This window comes from Pinus tabuliformis, chromosome 7, assembly GCF_031772625.1.
Source record: "Pinus tabuliformis cultivar Carrire ecotype Pingquan chromosome 7, CPIR1, whole genome shotgun sequence".
Classification (NCBI taxonomy): Eukaryota; Viridiplantae; Streptophyta; class Pinopsida; order Pinales; family Pinaceae; genus Pinus; species Pinus tabuliformis.
Window position 1 is genome coordinate 242,778,813 of NC_142293.1, and position 24,893 is coordinate 242,803,705.

General features: G+C 42.2%; 1 protein-coding gene across 3 annotated transcripts in view; it reads right to left on the reverse strand.

The window, feature by feature from the left end:
• LOC149246764 (uncharacterized) overlaps positions 1 to 24,893 on the reverse strand; it is a 341,537-nt gene that overhangs the window by 267,093 nt on the left and 49,551 nt on the right. The gene's annotated exons all lie outside the window — the stretch shown is intronic.

Here is a 24,893-nt window from a genome sequence, read left to right on the forward strand (position 1 = left end):
AGGTTTTTTCAATTTCGTTGAAGCCCTATCAAAACCTGGGATTTCAAACTTCCCAGATGTTGCCTTATCTTTTTCAAGCTCTACCACTAAAGCTCGACAATCCCTATAATCAGGGAGCTTAGCACGTCTTAACTCATAAGAGGGCTTAGGGCTAAAGGCATCAATATAAAAGTCCCGAAGAGATTTATCAGTAGGTTTATAATCTTGAGGTAATTCCTTAATAATATCATTGAACCTCTTGTTAAATTCTTCTGCGGTCTCATTTTCTCTCTTTTTAATGATACTGATAGCTTTTACGAGATGCCTCCCTTCTCTCTTATCTCCATACTTTTCCTTGAAGGCATTAACAATCGATTGCAAAGAATCAAATGAATTATGAGGCTTTTCTGTAAACCAATCTAAAGCATCCCCCTCCAAGGTAAGAACAAAAAGGGTCATTTTTACATCTTCATGATTAAAATCAGTAGCCCTTGCATACTTACCCAGCCATGAACTAAAAGATTTTAGATGAGAGTTAGCACTAACTGCATTATTGCCCTAAAAGAGAGGTAATTTATCCATCCCATGCTTTGGAATATCATTGGGATAACCTTGAATGTTAGCAAAGTTACAAGGGGCGAATATGTCCATGATGTCGTACTCGACCGAGTTAGTAAAAAGCAAACAGATATCAGAGAGGGCCTCTTATCCGAGATTAACAAGAAGGGTATGAGAAGAGAGTTTGTGTAATCGTACTCTGAGAGCCCTTTCAAGATCAAGAGCAGGATTAACCAAACTGCTTGGATGTCTTTTAGTATACACTCTTGCAGAAGATAAAGGAAGTGGAGTCGCCACCCGAACAAAAGTCTTAACTCAAAATAACCCGAAAGCAAGGAACCAAGGACAAGGAACTTATCCTGGCAAGAGATGAAAGGATGAGAAGAAAGAAATGAGATGAATGTCGAACAAACCAAGGACAGAAAAAACACTATCCCCAGCAATGGCGCCAAAAAATGTTGGCGTTGCCAGCGCAAATGAAAAGATAAGAAATGAGAAGAATGATGAGAAAATGTCATTGAAATGCCGAGAATAAAATGTCCCCGACAACAGAGCCAAAAAATGTTGTCGCACAGAATGTCTAGGCATTGCGACAATTCTCAGATCGGGAGCTGTCATCCTGATCCTCAATCTCTTTGTTTAAGTTGTCTCCCTACAGCAGGCTAAGGGGGGTAGAGCCTATAGGAAAAAAGGAATGAAGAAGAACTAGTTGGGAACCAACCAGTTCGGGAGACACAGCGAGGCGATCAAGTAATTGATTAAGATTTAGCAAAACTTAGAATTTGATTAGATTTTAAACGGTCGATATCAGTGCCTTATGGAGTCAACGATCTTGCTAGGGAAATGAAGACCAAGTAGTCGATTAGCAATTGTTGCTTATATGAATGACTACCTTATATGAAATGCAATTCCTAAAACTAATGTGAGATGCAGGAATCTTGGTTAGTTTTAGTTAAATGCCTACTTAAATTATGAATCCTTCAATCCTTTCTGTGTTGACCCTGATTTCGTAGTAATTGGCTGAGAGAAGATCAAGAAAAGCACACTAAGGTATGACTAACGATACCTCTCCTGAACTTCTAACATACCCGGTGCCTCTAGCGCTGCAAAGAATTGTGGCTCTGACGACTACAAGGTCACCGTTTTAAGTACTATTAAAACAAGTTTCTCAAGAAAAGACGAATGGATATCTATCTGTCTATCGACCAAGCTTATGCTTGGAAGTAAATTTTATCTATGCAAAGCTAACTTATATGCGAATACACTAGATGATGGGATGAAGCTAGACTCGAGGATGGGAAAACACTTATGTCGCAAAAGCCCTCAATTACCCAAATGAAACGCTCGCTTTATTAGATGAAGACTTAGAAGATAAACTCTTGAAAATATTATAATTAAAACACCAACTTATTTAAAATCTTCTTGATACAATTTAGCTCAAAGAGAACAAAAGCTACTTTGCAATTCAATATCAATGTCAACAAATGCTCAAAGTATGCTTAGCTTAGGAAACAAAGATACACAATCTATTGTAATTCCACAACAAGATTCTTTAACAATCACTTGAAAACATTTGCAAAATGTCTAGCATGTAACGAGCATTAAATAATTCCAAGCAATGACGATAGATAGATGCAAGATATTCAACAGATGCACAATGTCTTAGCAATTAAATTTTAAGAGATTCAAATACAACCACGAAATTTAAATGCTAACCGATTTAGATCCTAGAATTTAAATGATTATGCTTAGTGACCCAAATCTAGGAAATTTACCACTTTCCTATAGTTAGTCTTTATATATGAAAATTTAAGCACATTTAATTATAGAGAAAAAGAAATGCTAATACCACAAAATTTTCCTTTAGATTTTTCCCTTGACAAATTTGATTAGTCTTTAGGAAAACTTTTCGATGTGCTAAGGAAGACTAAAAGTGACCGAAATAAATCAAAAAAGTGACCGAAATAAATCAAAAAAGATTTTTTAATTTTTTAATTTTTTTAATGGGCCAAAGGCCACATAAAAAATTTAAAACTTTTAAAAGTGAAATTTATTTCAATTTAAAACTTTAGGATATCTCAAAGTCACATTAAAAATGAAAATGAAGCCCCCTCTTTTTTTATTTTTTTTATTTTTAGTTTTTTATGTTTAGAACTTAAAAAAAAAATAGATTTTTTTTTTCTTTTAGAAAGAGAAATCAAAATCAAAATGAAATGGAATCAAAACCAAAATCGAACTCCCCTTTTTTTTATTAGATTAACAAACAAAATCAAAAAGAGTTAGGACAAAACAAAATTCATAAACTTAAAAAATAAATAATTCTAACCTTGGATTTTTATGTTTTAGATTTTTTTTTTTAAATGAAAATCAAAACAAAATTTTAAAAAAAAAATAAAAAGGCAAACTTATGAAAATAAACGAACTAGGATGCTATGAAAAACCTAAACTAAATAAAACCAAAACAATGTAAAGTGAAAGGGAATGAAATAAAAAATCGAAGAGTTTTGATTGTGCAAGTTAGGTTTGCGGGAGCAGAGAAATTTGACGGCGACAAGGAATGGAGGTCGAGAGCAAGATAGAGATGAGCAGCGATGGGAGGACGCAGCAGGTTTGGAGGGCTCGAGAGCGGACAACGAGGGCAGATGGAAGAGATGAGGAGTGCTGGCAACGAACAGGGATGCGCGGATGGGTAACGAATGAAGAGCGAGCAGGAGGCTACAGGCTAATTTTGAGGAGCTCCGCGGGTAGGCAGAGCAAAGAGCGTGGAAGAGTGAGGGTTTATGTAAAGAAGACAGTGTATGGAGCAGGCAGCACGCGAGAGGAGAAAAGGCAGCGTGGAAAGAGACTGCAGAAGTGTGAGGGAACAATGGAGCTGGGAGAGCAGGCAGCGATGGAGCGAAGGTTTTGCAGATCTGGACAACGGAATGGCGAAAGAGGATGAGGAAAAACACAGGTATAATGGAGCTATGAGGACTGCGGATTTGTAGAAAAATGCAGCAGAAACATGGGAAGATCTGTTGAATCTTCTCTGCAACAGCGATATGGCAGCAAATAGGAGACAAACTTTCCCAAAAAAATCGAAATTTTCTGCAGCACAAAAGCAAACAGCCCTAGGCAACAGACATGAGAATCTGGTAGCCAAATAACCCAAAAATTTCCAGAAATTTTTTGATTAAGATGTCATACCTCTGCTCAAAATTTACCAGTTAAACCCTTCAAAAAATTAAAATTTTTCCAGATTTAAAAAAAAATTAAGAAACCCTTGGACTGCAAAATAATGCCCCTGCAAAAGCTAGTTTTGAGGCCAGATCTGTAGGAATTTACAGGCTAAGTTCCTCAGACAGAACACCAAAGGACACCGCTCACAACCAGATCGCAGATCAATACACCAGTATTTTTGACGTGGTTAAAACCCTCAAAGAGGGAAACAGTCCACGGCCTGAGCCAACGCAGCCACTTCAGACAATTTATTAATAAAAGAATGAAAATTTACATATGTTTCTCTCATGCACGGATTACCCTACAAATGACCCTCCATGCGCTTTAAATAGAAATCATGGACCAATCGGGTGTCAAGCCACGGATCAAGTGTCGGTAATACCGAGGAGAGAATGAACCGTCGGATCACTACATATCGTGACCGTCGGATTGTAAGTTACAAAAAGTACAACGGTAAAGAAACACACTTTACCTAACTCTATACCTAACTCTATACTAGACCAAGTTGTACTTAACTATTTCCTATGTGTCAGAATATCCTAACATCCCCCCTTAAGAACAACTTGGGATAGGATTGAAGGATTTACAAATATGACACAATAGGAGAAGGAAGGAGGCACTAGAGCCTATTCCCCCTTAGTGACAACTTCCTGAACTCCAACCATAAATCGAAGTTTAGTGAACTTCGCCTCTGTGAGAGCCTTTGTGAAGATGTCTGCAACTTGATCATCTGTTGAACAATATTGCACTTCAAGAACATGGTCGTGAATGAGCTTTCTGATGAAGTGCATGTGCAGTTCAATGTGTTTGCTGCGCTGATGTTGGACTGGATCTTTGCATAGCTGAATGGCACTTTGATTATCACACCAAAGTGTAGTCAGATGTTGTTGCTCAAAGCCAAACTCTGACAGGATCTGACGAAGCCACAAGGCTTCCTTACTAGCTTCTACGGCACCACGATACTCTGCTTCTGCTGATGAAAGAGAAATGGCACCTTGTTTCTTGCAAGCCCATGTAATAGGTCCTGAACCAAGAGTGAACACATAACCGACAGTAGACTTCCGATCATCAGGGTCACCAGCCCAATCGGAATCAGTGAAACCAACCAATAGAGGAGATGCTTCGGCACTGTAATGAATCCCAAACTGCACTGTACCTCGAACATAACGAAGTATTCTTTTAGCTGCTTTCCAATGACTTTCACGGGGGTTTTGCATGAACCGAGCAACAAGGCCAACAGCAAAGGAAAGGTCAGGACGAGTATGAGTTAGATACAAGAGTTTTCCTACAAGTTGACGGTATAAAGTAGCATCAACTTCAGGAGAAGTACAAGTGACTGAAAGTTTGACTCCAGATTGAAAGGGAGAAGGGGCTGGCTTACAGTCTTCCATGTGAAAATGACGTAGAATATCACAAGCATACTTGGACTGGGAAAGGGAAATACCCTCCATGGATTGCAAGACTTGAAGACCGAGAAAATAGTGTAAGTGTCCTAAGTCTGTCATTTCAAATTTCCTTTTAAGGCTAGACTTCACATGGTTTATAAGGTTGGGATCACTACCAGTAAGGATAAGATCATCAACATAAAGAACAAGGATGATAAGAGAGTTGCCCACTTTCTTGGTGTAGACAGTATTGTCAGAGTGACACCTAGAAAAGCCAGATTCTAAAAGAAAGCTATCCATTTTGGCATACCAAGCCCGAGGAGCTTGCTTGAGACCATAAAGGGATTTCTTAAGTCGACATACAAGGCTAGAGTCTGTTTGTATGAAGCCAATGGGTTGTTCCATATAGATTTCTTCATGCAAGTCCCCATGCAAGAAGGCAGATTTAACATCCATCTGATGGACTTCCCATTTGAAAGAGGCAGCAAGGGAAAGAACAAGGCGGATAGAGTTCATTTTGGCAACAGGGGAGAAGGTTTCAGTGTAGTCAATGCCTTCAACCTGTGAAAAACCCTTAGCAACAAGACGAGCTTTATGTTTATCAACTTTCCCATCTGGTCCATACTTGGTTCTGTAAACCCATTTGCATCTAACAAGTTTTCGTCCCTTTGGTAGAGGAACAAGATCCCATGTATCATTTGCCAATAATGAATGATATTCTTCATTCATAGCTGCTTCCCAATCTGGATGGCCTGAAGCTTCTGCAAAGGTGTCAGGATCATAATTTACTGGAGCTTGAGCCAGTAAAGAAGAGGCTCTCTCGAACTGAGAACGTGTGCGTCGCTGATCTGTAGGATCACCGACAAGATCACCTGCTGCATCTCGAGTAGCACGAACCCATTTTGGAAGCTGAGGAGCTGAAGGAGGATCCTGAGATGGTGGGGGAGGATTGTCATCCTCACTTTCATCATCTGAAGAAGAAATGTTTTCAAAAGTAGAAGAGATAGGGAGAGGTGGCACATCCGCCGGACTAGGCTCGCAGGCCGATATATTTTCATCAAATTTTACATCTCTTCTAATGATAACATTTTTGGACTTAAATGGAATAAGTCTATAGCCTTTGACATCTTCAGAATATCCAACAAAAGTACATTTTTCACTCTTAGGTTCTAAAGCTTTATGCTTTTCATCTGGAATATGGGCCCACGCTTCACTTCCAAAAACACGAAAGTGACTTACATCTGGTTTGATTGAGCTCCATGCTTCTTCTGGAGTGATATTCTTTAAAGCCTTAGTAAGAGTGCGATTTATTATGTAATTTGCACAGTTAATTGCTTCTGCCCAAAAACTAAGACCAAGTCCTTTAGATTGTAGCATACAATTAGCCATTTCCTTTAAGGTGCGATTCTTCCTTTCAGCCACACCATTTTGTTGTGGAGTATATGGAACAGTATGTTGCATTTGAATTCCATTCTCAGTGCAATAGTTGATGAATGTGCTTTTAACATATTCTCCGCCATTATCAGATCTTAACTTAAGAATTTGATGTCCAGATTGTTTTTCAACAAAGGCCTTGAAGGCCAAAAAAGTGTTAAATACTTCACTCTTGAGTTTTAAGAAGTATACCCAAGTGCGTCTGGAGAAATCATCAATGAAAGTTAAGAAATACTTGCAGCCAGACAATGACACAACTGGAAGTGGACCACATAAATCACTATGCACAAGCTGTAAAGGGGCTGAGGCGTGCCAAAAGGCACGTTTTTCAAAACTGTCCCGATGATGTTTTGCGAGTACACATCCGGAACAAACACCATCTCTGCAAGATACCATAGGAAGACCTGTCACCATATTTTCTTTACATAGATGTTGAAGGGAGCGATAGTTTAAGTGACCAAATCGCTCATGCCAAAGTTTGCTCACTTCATCGTTATGAGCAACAAATACTGAGGGAAGATTTGATGACCCAAAGTTGTGAAACTTATACAACCTTGTAGAATCATCAGCAATGCCAGTAGCCAAAATCTGTTTAGGATCTCTAAGTCCTTGATTACAACATCATGAGGTGAAAATTCAATGATTTTACCTTCACCTGAATGAGTTATCTGATATACAGATAGAAGGTTGCAGGATAAGGTTGGAACACATAATACATCATTAAATTGACCATTGTCTAGATGAACAGTTCCAGTCCCTACAACATTAAGAGATCTATCATCACCAACATATATATTTTTGGTGTTACAATCATTTAAAGAAGAAAACATGGCTTTGTTTTTGGCCATGTGATAAGAAGCTCCAGAATCAATGAGCCACTCATGAGAATGAGAAGAAGAAGATACATTTAATGCATAGCCAGACCGAGATGCTTGACAACCACATGCAGAAAGTGTCATTCCTGAAGATGAAGTTGAAGTTGAAGTTGCCCCAAATGGATGTTATGCTTCTTCATTGCTCCTTCCAAGGCTTCCATTTTCTTAAAGCATTTTGATTCTAAGTGGCCATCTCGATTACAAAAATTGCAATGTCTATCAGTCTTCTTCCCTTTGTTTTTATTTGTCTTATCATTTTGTTGAAATGATTTTTCATTTTGGGGCTGAAATTGCTTAGGACCCTTGTTTGGTTTAGGACCATTCTTTTTAGGATATGACTTCTTAGGATTCTTTGAATTTGGTTGCTGCTGGGCGGCTAACGCTTTCTTGGAAGAGTTTCCAAGATTAAGAAGACCAAGGTGTAAGAGTTTTTCTTGTTCTCTTATTAAAGAATCACAAAAAGAGTCAAAGGAAGGGGACTTGTAGTCTGTTCCTTGAGAAATGAAGCCTTCTCTTGTAGAATGGAAGGTGGAAACAAACACAGAGTAGGCTGGTCCCAACTTAGTAAGAATGGAATAGATAAGGTTACTATCTTCTTTCTTAACTTTAACACCTTCCAAGAGATATCTAAGGGTCTTGAACTTGGACAAGAAATCTTCAATGCAAGAAAAATTATTAGGGTCCAATGTAAGCAACTCATTTTCAAGTTGATGGGCTCTAAGTTCATTTTTAATCCCAAAAACTTTATTGATTTGTTTCATTGCTTCATCAGGAGCATCAAGTTCTGCAATATGGAATCTAAGATTTGGAGAAATAGACATCCCTATCAATCCACGTGCTTGATCTTGCTTATTTTCCCATTTAGCAACCTTATCTTCATCCTTCGGTTTCTTTTCTTGGCCTGAGGCTATTCTGTAGAGACCTTTACTTCTAAGTAAATCCTCAATGTAGGATAACCATTGGAAGTAGTTGGTGCTGTCAAGGGTAACTTGGTATTGACTTTCCATTTCAACGAAGACTGAAGCTAAAGATGTTGAAACTAAGTGTTCCAATGGATAGATCTCGAAAAATTAGGCTGGTTTAAAAAAAACGACTCTGAAAACGGCTTCCGGATGAAAAAGTTATGGCTTTTTGAAAAAAGTTGTTGAAGTTGCCGACGAAGTGCGGGAATGTGCGGAAATGAAAAAGTCCGCCCCCACAAAATGGAGACTTGAACCCAAGACCTCTACTCTCTTAAAATAGCTTTGAACCAATTGATCTATACAAAAAATTTGAGAGAGAGAGAGAGGGGGGGTTGCTTTGGGTTGCGTGCTTGCTTTGAAAAAGCTCTTTTTCCCTACAAAACAAAAAACACAAAACCCAACACGGACATGCAAAGAAAACGAACCTTACGGCTCGAAGTTAGCTTTAGCCGAAAAATTAAATATTTTCAAAAATGAACCTTGCGGCTCAAAGTTAGCTTTAGCCGAAAAACTAAATATTTTCCTCAATGTTTCTGATTTTCCGAGATCACACTAAGGCGCAGCGGAAAAAAGCATACGCATGAGAAAAATCCTTCCTTCCTGTTTCTGATTTGCCCAGATCGCACAGAGTCGCAGGGCAAAGAGCATACGCAGAAATGAAAGGTATAGATCCGGTTAAAAAAAAGCTAAATAAACCGAAACCGAAATAAGCAGAGAGAAAATAACAGTAAACTGCAAATAAACACTGTATACCTCCAGATCTTAAAAATGACGCAGCTAGGGCTACCGGAAACCTTTTCGCGTGAAATGAAAGGGGTTCCTCACTGGAACAGATGCTCCCAACACAACAGAGCAGTCCTCTCAGCCCGAAAGCAGTCAGAAACAGCAGATCTAGGAAACGGCAGTCGGATGCAGTTCTACCAGCTTCAAATTTGGATCATCAACGGACGCGGCCCTCAAATAGCTCCGATACCATGTAGGAATTTACAGGGTAAGTTCCTCAGACAGAACACCAAAGGACACCGCTCACAACCAGATCGCAGATCAATACACCAGCATTTTTGACGTGGTTAAAACCCTCAAAGAGGGAAACAGTCCACGGCCTGAGCCAACGCGGCCACTTCAGGCAATTTATTAATAAAAGAATGAAAATTTACATATGTTTCTCTCATGCACGGATTACCCTACAAATGACCCTCCATGTGCTTTAAATAGAAATCATGGACCAATCGGGTGTCAAGCCACGGATCAAGTGTCGGTAATACCGAGGAGAGAATGAATCGTCGGATCACTACATATCGTGACCGTCGGATTGTAAGTTACAAAATGTACAACGGTAAAGAAACACACTTTACCTAACTCTATACTAGACCAAGTTGTACTTAACTATTTCCTATGTGTCGGAATATCCTAACAAGTTCTTACCCTCCAGGGCCTAGATTTGGTTTCAAAATCAAACTTCACCTTCATATTTGCAACCTGTTCCTGAAAACACAAACACCCAAAACCCGTATATACAAAATAAATAAATCCCCAGAAACCCTAGTCAGAAAAAATTAAAAAAAAATTACAGATCTATGCACATGGACAACAGATCTATTAGATCTGCGAGTGTGAGTCCAACTCCGCTTCCAGATCTGATAATCTAAAGCTCTGTAAAACCAGATTTATCAATTTAGCACAAACAAAAAAAATTGAAATTTTGATATTAACCAAACGTGCTTCGCCCAAAACCCTTCATGCATCAATAATAAAATTTCTTATGATAAGACCGGAATCCAATCAAGTTGAGCTCTTCAGAAAATACGAATCGGAAGTTGGCTAGTCCAACTGAAAACTTCCCCAAACGCCCGATGATCTAAAAAATCAAGAATTTCCTGCACGACTCAGTTCAACCATCAACATAGGGCGAGAAAACGATAATAAAATTCAGATCTAATAGAGATACCTACTATTATATTCAAAACTTAAATTATCATTCAAACCCCAACGATTGAGCAAGATACCTGTGCTCAAATCACTCTTCAGAAAGCCACCATCAATGGCTAAAAGAAAATCTATGCATGAAAATAACACATCTTACAGCATTTCCACGAAGAGTAACACCAGCAGAAATTAACCCCAAAGTCTTTCTTTATTGCTCATAAAAAGATTACACGAGAGGTTTCACTTAGCACATGACTCTAAAGATCAAATGATCTCAACTGACCACTGATCTCCTATTTAAAGATAAATCTTCCAACATCTAGTTCGAGTGATCCTTGTCAAAGTAATCTTGACCGTTGATGAGGATCAAAATTTCTTTTAATCTCATCCGTCGAAATTTTAAATTATTGAAGAAATTTCGAATTTTTTAATTAAATGCATTTTAATTAATTCAAAAATTAAAATTTTGAATTAATTTCTTCAAAATTTTGACTTTGACTTAACCCTAGGGACCAAAGGCTTAAAATTTAGCGAAATAATCAATTTACCTTAGTCCCTAGATCTCTTAAAATTTAATTTTTAAAGGACCCACAAATTTTGCCTTTGGAAAATTTAAATTTACCTAGGACTTATAATTAATTAAATTTCTGGCTTAAAATTTTAATTAATTTTGGCCATAAAATTTAATTAATCAACCTATGAGGAGATAAATTATGTTTCTAACCCTCAAGACACTTTACATCATGATTTTTACATTTTTTACATCTCAAGGGGGAAAACCCATCTGAAATAGACCCTCACAGACTACCCATTTCTGCGACACAAATATAATCCAACAAACTAAGCAATTTGTAATAAAATAACCTAACCAAATAGTTAAAATTATTCCCAAATCACTTTTACATAGACTCGATCTATAACACTAGGACTCACCTAAAATCCTGGTGACAAAATTCTTTTCGGCTTTGGGGTAAGGATGAAAGAAAACTTTGCCAACCATCCGAGAATGGATCGGGGAAACAAAAAACCTCCCGGAATGTAGATCATTACCAGAAAAATAGGTTTACCTAGGCAATTACATACAATGACACAGATCTGCTGAGATTATTTACATCATATACATGCAGAATAGGTTTACATTATAACATGACAATCAGGTTGATGATGATAACTAGACGACACGAACACATCGATTAGACGCTATCCCTTTTGCAAAAAAAAAAGGGGGTGTACTGCTATGGGTCAGGGACACGTAGTGGTCAACAGGAGGCATTCCGATTGACTATGGTAATTGTTATTGTGTGCAAATTCAACCAAGGGAGAGTACTTTTCCCAGTGTGTCTGTTAATCCATAATGTACAACCTCAGCATATCTCCTATTACTTGGTTCACCCTTTTGTTTGTCCATCAATCTTTGGATGATAGGTTGTACTTAAATTTAGTTGAGTTTCTAAGGTTCACTGTATACAAGTCCATAATCTTGAAGTAAATCGTGAATCTCTATCTGATATGATTTCTTAAGAACTCCATGAAATCGAATGATTTCATTTATGAAAACTCGAGCTAAGTTAACAACTTCATAAGTATCTCTTACAGAAATAAAATGGGCATTTTTCGTTAATTTATCCACCATAACCAGAATGGCCTTATATGCCTTTGTGGAGTAAGAGGTAGCCCAACGATAAAATCCATAGGAATTATCTCCCATTTGGTCATAGGAACGTCGTGAAGTTGCAAGAGACCCGCTAGGCGAAGGTTGTCAGCCTTCACTTGCTGACATTCAAGACATTTTACAACAAATTGGACAATATCATGCTTCATTCCTGCCCAAAAGAAGAGTTTCTATGTGTCAACATGCACTTTCTTTACATCTAGATGTGTACAATACAATGCTTTGTGGGCTTCCTTAAGAATGGTGTTTTGGAGGTCTCCACTATCAGGAATGTAGATCCTTCCATTAAATCGTAACAATCCATCATTTTGTAGTTCATACTCTCAAACCTAGGTTCTTTTGGACCTTTACTATCAAGCCCAAATCTTAATTTTAAATACCAGTTATGTGTGCACATTTGGAAGCCCAAATTTCTACTGTAGCAACTGATTAAGTTCCTTCTATTTGTTAATTATTGAACAAATTATTTACTGCAATCCTACAACAAATACCGAAACTAATACACTACAACCTTCACCAATTAAAATTATAGGCGGAAACAAGAAACTAAGCAAGAAAGAAATACACAACACATTACACCGTTATTTTTGGACAAATGTCCCCTCCGAAACCCAATGCAGGAAAACTGGTGCAACAGCTGAGGGTTTGTATTATTAAGCAGTAGTTTTTTTAATACAATTCGTTGGATACCCAACTGGGTATCCGATACAGAGAGAAACTGGACAAAAAGAGTAGTGAGATGATCACTGGAAGAACCGACAATGATCTACGCTGCCTCTACGCAGTACTGCGTCAAGCCTACGCAGTCACTGAAGAAGTGACTGCGCTACACCTCCTTCTAATCCTCTAATGGCTAGAAACTTCAGCTTTCAGGCCTCTCGGTCTCACACCCCAGCTCCAACATTAGATCCTGACTGTTCCTCAGCAGAATTTCGATCTCCCTCTGAAGCTCTGCGCTGCCACAGTGTAGCTCTGCGTGGCCTTGCGTCAACCTCTCTGGAAGTCTTTCTGTCCTCTCTGCCTTGTACTCCCCAGTCCAGGAAAACTTCCCCTGGAAACTATCCATGCCCCTCACTGCAAAAAGTCTCCTCAATCGATTCTCTAGCAATTGTTGCACTGGCCTCTCTGAGAAATTCGATCTCTTGATCTCTCACTAGATGTGTTTTGCAAATGCCCATCAAGCCTCTTCTTATAATCTTTTCGTTGAGAACCAACGGCCCAGATTAGATTCTAATCAACCGCTTAGATCATTTTTGCTTGATCCTCATCTTCTTCTATAAGTTTCGCCCCCAGTTTGATTAATACCCTTTAATTATTTTAAGTTCCTAAGTTTAGATTTAAGCACCCATTAAAAATAATTAGTTATTTTAATAAAACTGTCTCCGGGTGGAATTTCCCAACACGATTTATGGGTATTCTAGAATACATGTGTCCAAGCCTCCTTGCAAATTTTGAGGCTTAGAGCACATTTGATGCTACCAGCAATCAACACTCCCTCTTAGCGAGGAATGTGCTCTAATAATGCAACCTGATGAAGCATCACCCTTCTCTGTAACATCTCCCTCTGCGCTACTGATGTTTGACATCACTATCTAACAACTACTACGCAAATGTTGCATCATTACTGTTGCTAACCCTGCCACCGTCAACACAACTGCACTGCAACCTTCTCCGATTGTTGTTGCTATTGTTGCCAACTCTGCACTGCTGCCAACTCTAGCTCTGCACCGCTGACTCTACACTACTGCCAACTCTAGCTCTGCACCGCTGACTCTCAACTGCTGCCAACTCTAGCTCTGCACTGCTGACTCTACACTGCTGCCAACTCTAGCTCTACGCTACTCAAATTCTAGCGCTCCTAGCCACTGCAACTGTCACTCTGACACTCCTCTGCGTCAACTAACCCGGTCAATCCTGCTACTTCTGATATGGACTCCCGTAGCAAGATATTGATCCAAGAGGTGGACTCCTCAAGGATCCTGCCCATTTGTAGTTCTTTCGAACTACAGTTCTAGATCACCCCACCTCTCCCCTGGATGTATCTACGCATCCATGACAAACTCCTCTTCTTCGATCTTTGCGGATGCAGCCTTCAGATCATGCTTCTCATCCTTGTCCTTCTTCTTGAGAGGACACTGTGTAGCGTAGTGACCAAGTTCACCACACCAGAAGCACTTGACCTTCGAAACATCTTTCTTCTTCTTCCGCTGCTCCTGCTACCCCTTAGATGTAAGGGCCACATTCTCTTCCTCCTCCTTTGGCTTCGTCCCACTGCTGTTGTTGCTACTATCAAGTTTGCACTTGACTAAGTCTATCCTCATCTCCTCCTGCTAAAGAGCAGCTCACATTGCTTCCAAATGTGGGGTCAAGATTTATGGCGGATGTGACAATTGTGGGTTGTGGGCGAATGAATGGATGAAGTTAGAATATTTGCATAATTACATTAATAATTAGGATTTATGGTTAATTAAAACCCATACCATATGCACATCTTTGAAATGTTATAACTTACGATAAAATATTTTCATGCTCCAATTGTATTCCATTTGTCTACCTACCCTTATCTTTCCTAACATTTTCTCACTTAGTTCTCTGAGTGCATTTAGACTAGCAACTCAATATTTTCCTTTTAATGACTAATCTACTTCTATCCCTTATTTCCTCCATTGGCTCAGATTAAATTGTTGAGCCAATTTTAATTGCTACCTATTGACAAACAATTTAAATCAAATCCAATCATGACTAAACTGTACAATTGGATTGTATGAACTAGTGTGGCATTTAAACAATCTGCACACAACCTTTATTTGCAAAAATAAAATTGACTAAGAGTAGTGGCATTTGGATTTGCAACACTTTCAAAATTTATTATTTTTCTTTTATTTCTAGCCTAACATTTTATTTTTGCCTTCATTTTTTAGAGCATCTATTCTAACATTTTATTTGATATGGACTTATTTACCAAATATTCCTAACATTTTTTATTTAATATTCGTTTGTCCATATCCTAACTTAACATTTTTTGAAATATATTTTCATTTTTTGACTAATTGATACTAACTTATCAAAACCAAAAAATGCTACAACAAGTACAATGCATAAAACGTGTGCACCAAGGCTTGCCAAGGCACGCTAGACAATCCCAGGTGAGAAAATGCTACCCGGATGCAAGGGAACAACTCCTCAGTGTACTGCGCTAGCCCTGGAATTTCTACACTGCTGGCTGAAAGGAAGCCCTGTTTGAGCCTTCAAAAGTGCCTAGAAAATTCTACCAAATTAATCGTGGGCTCTCCAACACAAACCTAGAAAATCCCAAAAAGAGTTTGGCAAATTTTACCAACCACTCGGAGCCCAGAATTTAAGCTCACTCCTCCCAACTGGCTGCCAAATAATTCTATTGTTTCGGGCACCAAAATTCCTCCAAAAAATTTGCAAAATTAGGAGAATACTCCTTGAGGCTAGTCCAGCAAAACCCAGAAATGATTTGGGCTAGTTCTGACCTCCCAGAATTAGCCAAATTTGGTGTTAGGCCCTCCTTGACAGATTTTGTGTCCCCCACAATCTACAACTGCTAAATATGTCACAATCCCTCCTCAATTAGTTGTAGAATGGCCCTACAAAATTCCTACGGAATATGTGTGTGAAATTCCTTCCCAAACCTAGCACAAATGAGATGAATACAGCCCCACGAAATCTGTCCTGCAACACCTCTGCGTAGGCCCTAAAATGGTGAATTTGGCTCTCACAGGAGCAACAACTTCCAGCTCTGAAATTCACCCCAAATGCTGGTCCACCCTCAGTGAAATTTCTCCTAAATTCGCTGGCCAAAATTCCCCTTGAAACTCCCTCAACTCAATGGAACAACTTATGCCCTGGTGTCCTCATGGAAATTTGAACTAGCTGAAACAAGAGTTGATTTGTCCCACAAACTCTAGCAAATCTCTCCCCACTAACTCTAAAAATCTCTCCTAGGGTGGCACTCTAACTCCAACGAAGAAAGAGATGAGATTTTCGGGGGGAAATCTCCTTGCACTAAGCAGCACTAGTAGTCTTGGCTAAGTAGCTCAAGAATACTCTAATTCAAAAGTTCAAATTGTCACAAGCCCCCAAAATGGTACCGCTTCCTTCTATTTATCTTTGTTGCCCCCTTTTCTCTCTTTGTGGGCCCCACCAATTTGGCCTCCTTCTCCCTAGCTTGATTTTCCTAAGGGGTTCGAATTCCCCTTTTGGGTGGCCCCACATCCCACTACCAATTTAATTTTTCCATTTTCTCTAATGTTGGTGGCCTCCATTTCTCCAAAATTAAGTGGGGACTCCCTCCACCCACTTTTCCTAAGTTCACGTACCAAAATATTTCCCACCACCCAAATTGCAAAAAAGGAAATTCTTCTTAACAAAATTAATTTAATTAGGAACATTACAGTCCTCCCCACCAAAAATTGCTTGCCCTCAAGCAATGCCTGAACAAGCACCCTCTCAATCAACTGACCCCAACAGTCTCTGCACACAATACCGAGGTCCCAAATGTAGCACCCAGCCATCCCTAATCTCTACCCTATCCTGCCAGGATCCCAAGCCATCCTGATCAGCGTGAGGAATCCCTTGCTCCACTCGTGGTCCATCTCAGCATAGGCACCAGACGCCCTCTTCATACTGCCACTAAGAAGAGCATCGCAGTATAAAATCTGGATCATCTCATTGTGAAACTTCTCTACCGAATAGTCCCTCTTGTGCACTTCAGGAGTGGACTCCTGAAGATGCTTGTCGGATTGAATCCTCATCTTCCTGAGCTTCCCCTGATCTCCTCCTGCTGATCACCCTGCCACACTAGTGAGGGTCCCCACACTATCAACAAATCACTAAAACCCAATGGAAGATCTGGATGACCTTCCTCTGTGGAAACTAGCTCACCTCTACGGGTAGCTGAACTGTTAAAACCTGTTATGCCAGAATCCCCTGCTCGTCGTAGAATGAACCTATCTTACTGACATCGTGACACCCCAATCATGCCCGACTACCCAACATGCTCATACCAAATCCACCTCTCTTGTAACGCTCCACCACTATATCTGTCATGATCAGCGCTATGCCCAACCTGCAAGGGAAACTATGCAATGCTCGAGTCCACCACTCCACGATTAGCCTCGATCCTGAGTAGCAACCTCCCTCGCTATATGACGAAGGTCTCAGCGACTCCCCATGTATCAGCCTGGGAAAGAATTGGATCACCCTCAATCATAATCTTACCCATCGAGAAGTGGAGTGATCCACTCACCAACTAGGTCCATGGATCCTCCAACCCTACTCAAAGCTCACAACTCCCACTCCTCACGAGTTGTCGTTGCGTAGCACTGCTACCTGCTAGAACACATTTGGCCCTCATCTCTGACCCTTGTATGTATCCCATAGGTGGACCCCACGTATCAGGAATCTGTCCCACGCATGCCAAGCTACCCTGCTCCTGTCAGACACACCATGAAATCTGTTATACCAATTCCTAATGATACACCCAAACACTGCTAGGAGTTTGGACACTCTCTTGTAGACGAAGTCTACCATCCGTTGTCCCTCATGCTCATGTAGCGCCTCAGACTACCTCGCCGAAAGTGTATCATGCAACTCCCTAGCGATCACCTCCCCAAGTGTGAGCCCAGGGGTGGAACATATGCTCCCTCGACAGTAGACCACGCCATCCCTAAGCCTGTATCCGTCAGCTCGTGCACCCACCAAATGCCTCAACTGGAGAGTCTCCCTCCTGCCCATGACACACTATCTCATCCAACTATCTAGGGTGAGCCTCCCATGTCCTATTGCCTGTACTAAGGGCATCATGGGGCAGCAACCCAACCCTCAGCAACTGTAAGCCATGCTGGAGAGTGATAGGTATGTAAGTCCCCACGAGTATGACCAAGAGTCTGCATGGACACAGAAAGGTAATCCCATGGATGCCCCTCTCTCTGTCCTGGTCCTGCTGATAACTCCATCGAAGACCTGTCTCTGTTGAACAAGATGTCCCCAGATGCTCACCAGCGCCCCCATCCATACAGAGTGAGTTGCATCCAATGGTACGCCTCCTCCCACTCCATGGTGTAAACCCGCGCACCACAGCACACCGCCATGCATCTATGTGCTCACCTACAAACCACTGCTCAACGCTGCATGCTCCTACATGCCATTGGATGCCAGGATCTAAAACTGAGATAGCACACGTCAACCCACACCCTACCGATATCACCACCTCCACTGTCGTGTCTCTATACCCTCTAATGCATGGGCCTTGCCTCGAAATCCTCCCTGAGAGACACAAGAGGTGAATCCCCTTATGGACCAGTGGCAATGCCACCACTGTGTTGCTCCTCGATGACCCCCGAGTCCCAACTAACTGCAGAGAGTCCCTGGCCCCAAACAAGGCACTATCTGGTGGCCTGCCAAAGGCACCTACTCCAACAAACACCTGCCAAAGTATGTTGATCATCCTGAGATCCCATGCACAACCATCATACCAAAATAGCCCAGGGAGTCCCCTCACAAACTAACCAACCACTAGTATTGACTGAGATTCCCCTAACGAAAGCATGTGCTCGACCGCTGGGTCAAATATACCACCAATGTTGTAGTCAATCTGCATACCTAGTAAATGGTAGGTAGTCCTGCCTGGATCCCAATGCCACCCTGGACCTCCAATATCCCCGATGCCTAAACGCGGCTACTGACTCTCACCCCGACCTATGACCAACCCCATATGCTTAGCCCACTCCATCGAGCATCCATCAACTCAGAATCTCTCACCATCCAACCCCGAGGGGAGGATCAAGAGCACGAACTCCCATAGAGAGAACTAGCCCCCCATCCTGCGAATGTTGCCCCCTGCGTAACTCATGTTGCCTCATCTCACTGATCTGATCGACACAAAAATCTTGTCGAGGTAATTCTACATCTCTCTTTCCACCGTGCAGAGGTAGCCTAGCAATGCTACAAGCCCTGCCTATATAGGCCTGAAGAGAGATGTTGTCTGGAGGTACTACAGCTCTATTGACAGTCTGTGCGTCTATCTTCTCTAAATCGATGTCTAGCCCAAAATATGATTGCTCGTATGTAATATCCGTAAGGAAAATTAACAGCGATAAACAGCATACATAGCAAACACACACAATATTAAATACCCAAAAAAACTCCAAGATCTGCGCAGAGCTGAGCCATTTTATTAGGATAAACAAGGGGTACAATATGAGATCAGAATGTATGCACCTGGGCTTGCTCAAAGCAAGCTAACAAGACCTAGGTGATGAAATCAGTTGCTCAACCACTAGGAAAATGTCCCCCACAAAAGCTTTGCGCTGGCCCCAGAAACTGCACTGTTGGCTACAAGAAATGGCTGCTAGGTCCTCCTCCGGTGCTCAGAAAATTCCGAGAAATTAACCCCGGTCTCCCCACCAATAACCAACCAAAACCCAGAAAGAGTTTGGCCAAATGCTGATCTCCGAAATTTGGCCCAATTTCCACTCACTCCTACAGTGGTTGGGTATATCGACCCTACTGAAAATAACATTGTTGATGGTCCCCAAAATGCATGCAATACTCAGCAAATTCCCTTCCGGAATGACCCCACAAGTTTCAATCCTCAATGCCTCCTCCCAAGCTCCCACGTGTGGTACGAAGATACCACTACGCAGGCCCACGCAGTCCCTAGTGGTGGCTTGGCACAACAATCTCACACAAAATGGAGCCCTGGAAACAATCCAAAACTTCAGCAATTGATGGTCATCCATGAAGGCCCAACAAATCCCCAAGTCCACAACCAGCTCCACCAAATGCTGTGTATTCCTCTTTCCTGCGTCCAACCTTCTGAACTAGCTCCACAAATTCGCTTGGCAAGCTCTCCAATCAAATAAAATGTGATGCAATTCACCTCCTTGGGTTGGCACTCAAAGTCCACCGAAGGTAGGGTGAGATTCTCGCTTGAAAATCTCATGTGCTCAAAAGCACATGCAGACTTGGCTCTCAGCTCAAGCGTGCTAGTCAAGTGTGAATGTCAAATGATCAAAGATGCCCAAATGAAGAGTGCACCTCCTATTTTAGTCATTGAGCCTCCAATTTCCCCATGTGGGCCCCATCCCTCAATTTCCCCATTTCTCTTCCCTCCATGAGAGCATATTAGCCAAGGGGAGCATATTTCTCTTTGGGGTGGCCCCCACCACCCACTAGCAAATCGATGTTTCCTTTTTCCTTATGTTGGAGCCTCCTTTCACCTCAAAATCGCAAATGGGGCCCCACTTTTCCTAAGTTGCCACCCAAAAATTGACAAAATTGGTCAAAATTAATATTTCACTTAGCAACCTTGCTAAGTGGTAATATCACAGTCCCCCCCACCAAGATGTTGTTAGTCCCCAAGCAACTACAAGGTTGGATGTTGTAATATCTTCTCACCTTCCCAAGTAGCATCCTCATCTAGCAGGTTCCTCCATCTGATCAAGAACTCCTTGATGACTCTATTCCTCAATCTCCTCTCCCTGCTCTCCAAAATAGCCTCAGGCTCCAAAACTAGATGCCCATCATCATCCAGTGGGGGCAACTCAACGGTGGTTGTCACACGATGTCCTAGTACCTTCTTAAGGCACGAAATGTGGAAGACATTATGCACCTTGCTCCCAGGCGGTAGCTCTAACTCGTATGCCACTTCGCCAACTCTCCTGGTCACTCGGTATGGGCCATAAAAGCGTGGTTGTAACTTCTCGGCCCCCTTTTGTTTCAACGTAGACCGTCTGTAATGCTGAAGGCGCAAGAAGACCAAGTCCCCCACCTCAAAGCATCTCTCAACCCTGTGCCTGTCTGCATACATCTTCTGTTGGTTCTGGGTTGTCTGCTAATTATCTTTGAGAGCCTCAAGAATGTTCTAGCTATCTTGTATCGAATCTTTTGCTCCTGGGGCCCAACTGTCTCCAAAAACAATGTCAGCGAAAGATAAAGCATCATACCCATAAAAAGCGTAGAACGGTGACATACTAATGGACATGTGATAGGTAGTATTATAGCAATACTCCCCCAAGTGTAGCCATCTCGCCCATTCTTGATGTTGCCCTGTCACGTAGTTCCGCAAATAACCCTTCAACCATTTGTTAACAATCTCGGTTTTCCCGTTAGTCTGGGGGTGGTAATTGGTGTTGGGTGTAAGCTCTGTGCCCACCAACCTGAAGAACAACTCTGCAACCTAAGAGGCAGAGTACCTAGCGGGAATAGCGAAGAAATGGGCATACTTTGTTAGTCTATCCACCACCACATAGATGCAATCACAGCCCTGTGCCATGGGAAGACCTGTGATGAAGTCCATCGAGATGCTCTCCCACTTCCCCTCTGGAATAGGGAGTGGCTGCAATAACCCTGTTGGATGAGTCAACTCCCCCTTGTTCCTCTGGCAGGCCTCGCACTCCTGTACATGCCTCAACACATCCCCTTTGAGGCCCTTCCATGTGAAGCGCTCTCTAACTGTCCTGTAGGTCTTCAAGAACCCCTGGTGTCCTGATAATGGCGAATCATGGGCTGCATGGAGGATCCTCTCCCTCAACGGTGAACTGGGAACCAAGTAAATGCACTCCTTGTAGTAAATAACATTTGTCATCACACGGTAGCGCTCATCCCCATAGGTACCCTCCAAGATCTCACACGCCTGTCGATCCTTGGAGTACTCCACCAGCAGTTGTGCTTTCCAATCATGGCAGATGCTCATGAGGGAAAGTGTCGCGAGCCTCCGAGATAGGGCATCTGCCACCACGTTATGCTTTCCCTTGACATACTCTATGTCAAAATCGTAGGCCTAAATCCTGCTGACCCACTTCTGTTGTCTGTCATTGAGGCCCTTCTTCCCCAGGAAGTGGCAAACACTGTTATAATCAGTCTAAACTCTAAATCTGTTACCAACCAAATACTGTAGGAACTTGGCCAAAGCATGCATGATGGTCAACATCTCCTTATCATAAATCGAATACAGCCTATCATGAGTAAGGAGCCTCCGACTCTCAATAGTTATAGGGTGGCCCCCCTATGACAAAATTGTGCCAATGCCTCCACCTGATGCATCGCACTCAAATGTGAATGGCCGAGTGAAATCGGGCAGAGCCAAAACTAGGCAACTGCTCATCACCTCGTTGAGGTGCTCAGATGTTGCCTGTGCCCTGTCAATCCATGCGAATGACCCCTTCTTGACCAAATCAATGAGGGAAGCTGCCAATTGTGAGAAGCCCTTCACGAACTTCTTGTAATAAGTGCATATGCCCACAAAACCCCTCAACTCGGTCGCATTTTGGGGCACTGGCCAATCCCGGATGGCTCGAATCTTCTCCTCATGCACCCTCACGCCATACTCTCCAATGATGTGCCCCAAATAGAGAATCCCTATTCACCCAAAGTCACACTTGGATAGCTTAGCTGAAACTGCTACCCATCCAAGATCTTGAGCACCTCCTCCAGATGTTGCAAGTGCTCCCCCCATGTCCTACTATCAATCAATATGTCATTGAAGAAGACAAGGACATAGCACCTCAGCGGCCCATGGAATACATGGTTCATGCAGGACTGCAATGTGGCTGGCACATTGGTTAGCTTAAAGGGCATCACTAAAAACTCAAAATGCCTATAATGGCAGCGAAATGTTGTCATGGGGATGTCCTACTCACGCACCTTGATCTGGTGATATCCCGAACGTAGGTCTATCTTAGAGAAGTACTTAGCTCCTCTAACCTCATCCATCAACTTATCAATCTGGGGAATGGGGTACCGGTTCTTCAGTGTCTTCTTCTTAAGGGCCCAGTAATCAATGCAAATCCTCAGTGTGCGATCTTTCTTCTTCACCAAGACAACAGAGGAAGTGAAAGGGCTAGAACTAGGCCTGATATGCCCCAACACCAACAACCCATGAATAACTCTCTCAATCTCATCCCAATAAGCCTTGGGATGTCAATATGGGGTCGTAATCACTGCCTCCACTCCTGGTTCAAGCTCAATCGTGTGCTCAAACCCCTTGTTAGGTGGTCATCCCGACAGAATGTCCCCAAACATTGTTGGGTACCTGTCTAAAATAGTTTGTACATCTAGGTGTGGTGGTTGGGGCTTACCCCCTTCATCAAATATCCTCAGCTCTACTAGCCACTCCATATCGCCATTTCTCAAATCAGCCTCCATCTTGTGCGTTGAAACTGTCTGTGGAGGGTATGAGTGCATGCCTCTCAATAAGACCATCTTCCCATCAAGCCCCATCAACTCCATCTCCAGCTTCTATCAGTCAATAGTAACACCCCCAAGTGAGTACAACCACTGCACACCAAGCACTATGTTGGTGTCGGGAACATCAACCACAAAGAAGTGGTCCGTCATAGAGTAGTTCCCATCACTACTATCATCCTTGGGATGTATTTGGTGCACTTCATCGTACGGTCTCCTAGTACCAAAACTGAGAACCCCTCAATGGACTTTGTGTGTATACCCCTCCTCTCCACCATCTGGGCATCTACGAAATTGTGGGTAGCCCCACTGTCCACTAGTATTGAAACACATTGCCCTTGCACTATGCCCTTGACCCTCAAAGTGAGGTACTTCGGCACTCCCCAAAATGAAGCGATGACTCCCGCTACTAGCAAGAAAAGGGCTCCCCCTGGTGGGGGTGGTGGGCCTCTACCTCCTCCTCCTGCCATAGGTGGACCATCCTTTCCAACATCTATCTCCTGCTCCACATCGTCCTCCGGCTCACTGTCAGAAAAAAACCTCTATGAAGTGGGCCTTGCCCTTGGTACACCAATGCTTCGATGCCCACGTCTCCTGGCAAGTGAAGCACAACTTCCTTCGATGGAGATCCCTCCTGGCCTCATCATCCAACTGTGCATGCCCCTGTGTGTCTCTCTGTGGTGGGGCCCCAAAGTCTCTCCCCCTCTGTTGAAACACGGGTCTGAGGAGTATTTACGTTTTGGTTCTGTGCAAAGCATCCTACAAGTCTCGAGCTCTACCAACTACGTCCTGCAAAGTGGTGGGCCTGTTGGACCTCACCAAGCCCCTCAGCCGCTCTGCTAGCCCCTCCAAAAACATGAAGACCCTCTTGGCCTTCGATAAATCTAGCACCATCACTGACAATCTCAGAAACTCGGAGATATAGGCCTCAGCACTCTCAGTCTGCTTAAGCCGTGTCAGATCTCCAAAGTGTTCCTCCAGGTCTCTCCTCTCAAAACGCTCCAACACCCTCCGAGTGAAATCCTCATAGGTTGTAACTCCTACATGTCCCATCATGGTCAACTCATGGAACCCCACCAATCATGGGCTTCCCCTCCTAAGTGAAGTGTGGCAATTTTTATTGCCTCCACCTCTGTCATTTGGTTGAGCTAGAAGTAGACATCTAGCTTCTCAACCCATGCCCTAGCTGAGCTGTTAGGCGAGCCATCAAAAGTTGCGAGGAATAACCTCCCCATCGTGCACTGTGTTGCACACATTTTGTCAAAGTTCCAAGGAAGCAGTGGTGCCAGATTTTTTCAAAAGATCTGGATCATCAACCAACAATTTTTTTGAGTCATTATAAACCCATTCTGCAAATTTGTAATGTAAATGATGCTAGTAACACTGTGTATGCATGTAACAACCTAGGTAAGCCTATTATTTTGGCAATGAATTTCACCGTAAGAGGTTTTTCGTCTCACTGATTATCTGTGTTTCTAAACACGGATGATCAACAGAGTTTTTCCCTCCAGCCTCACCCTAAAGCTAGAGTGGAATTTATCGTCAAAGTCTTAGGTGAGTCCTAATGTTTTAGTCGAGTCTTTTGTAAAAGTGATTTGGGAATAATTTAAGCTAATTAGCTAAATTATTTTATTACAAATCACTTAATCTGCTAGATCATGTTGTGTTG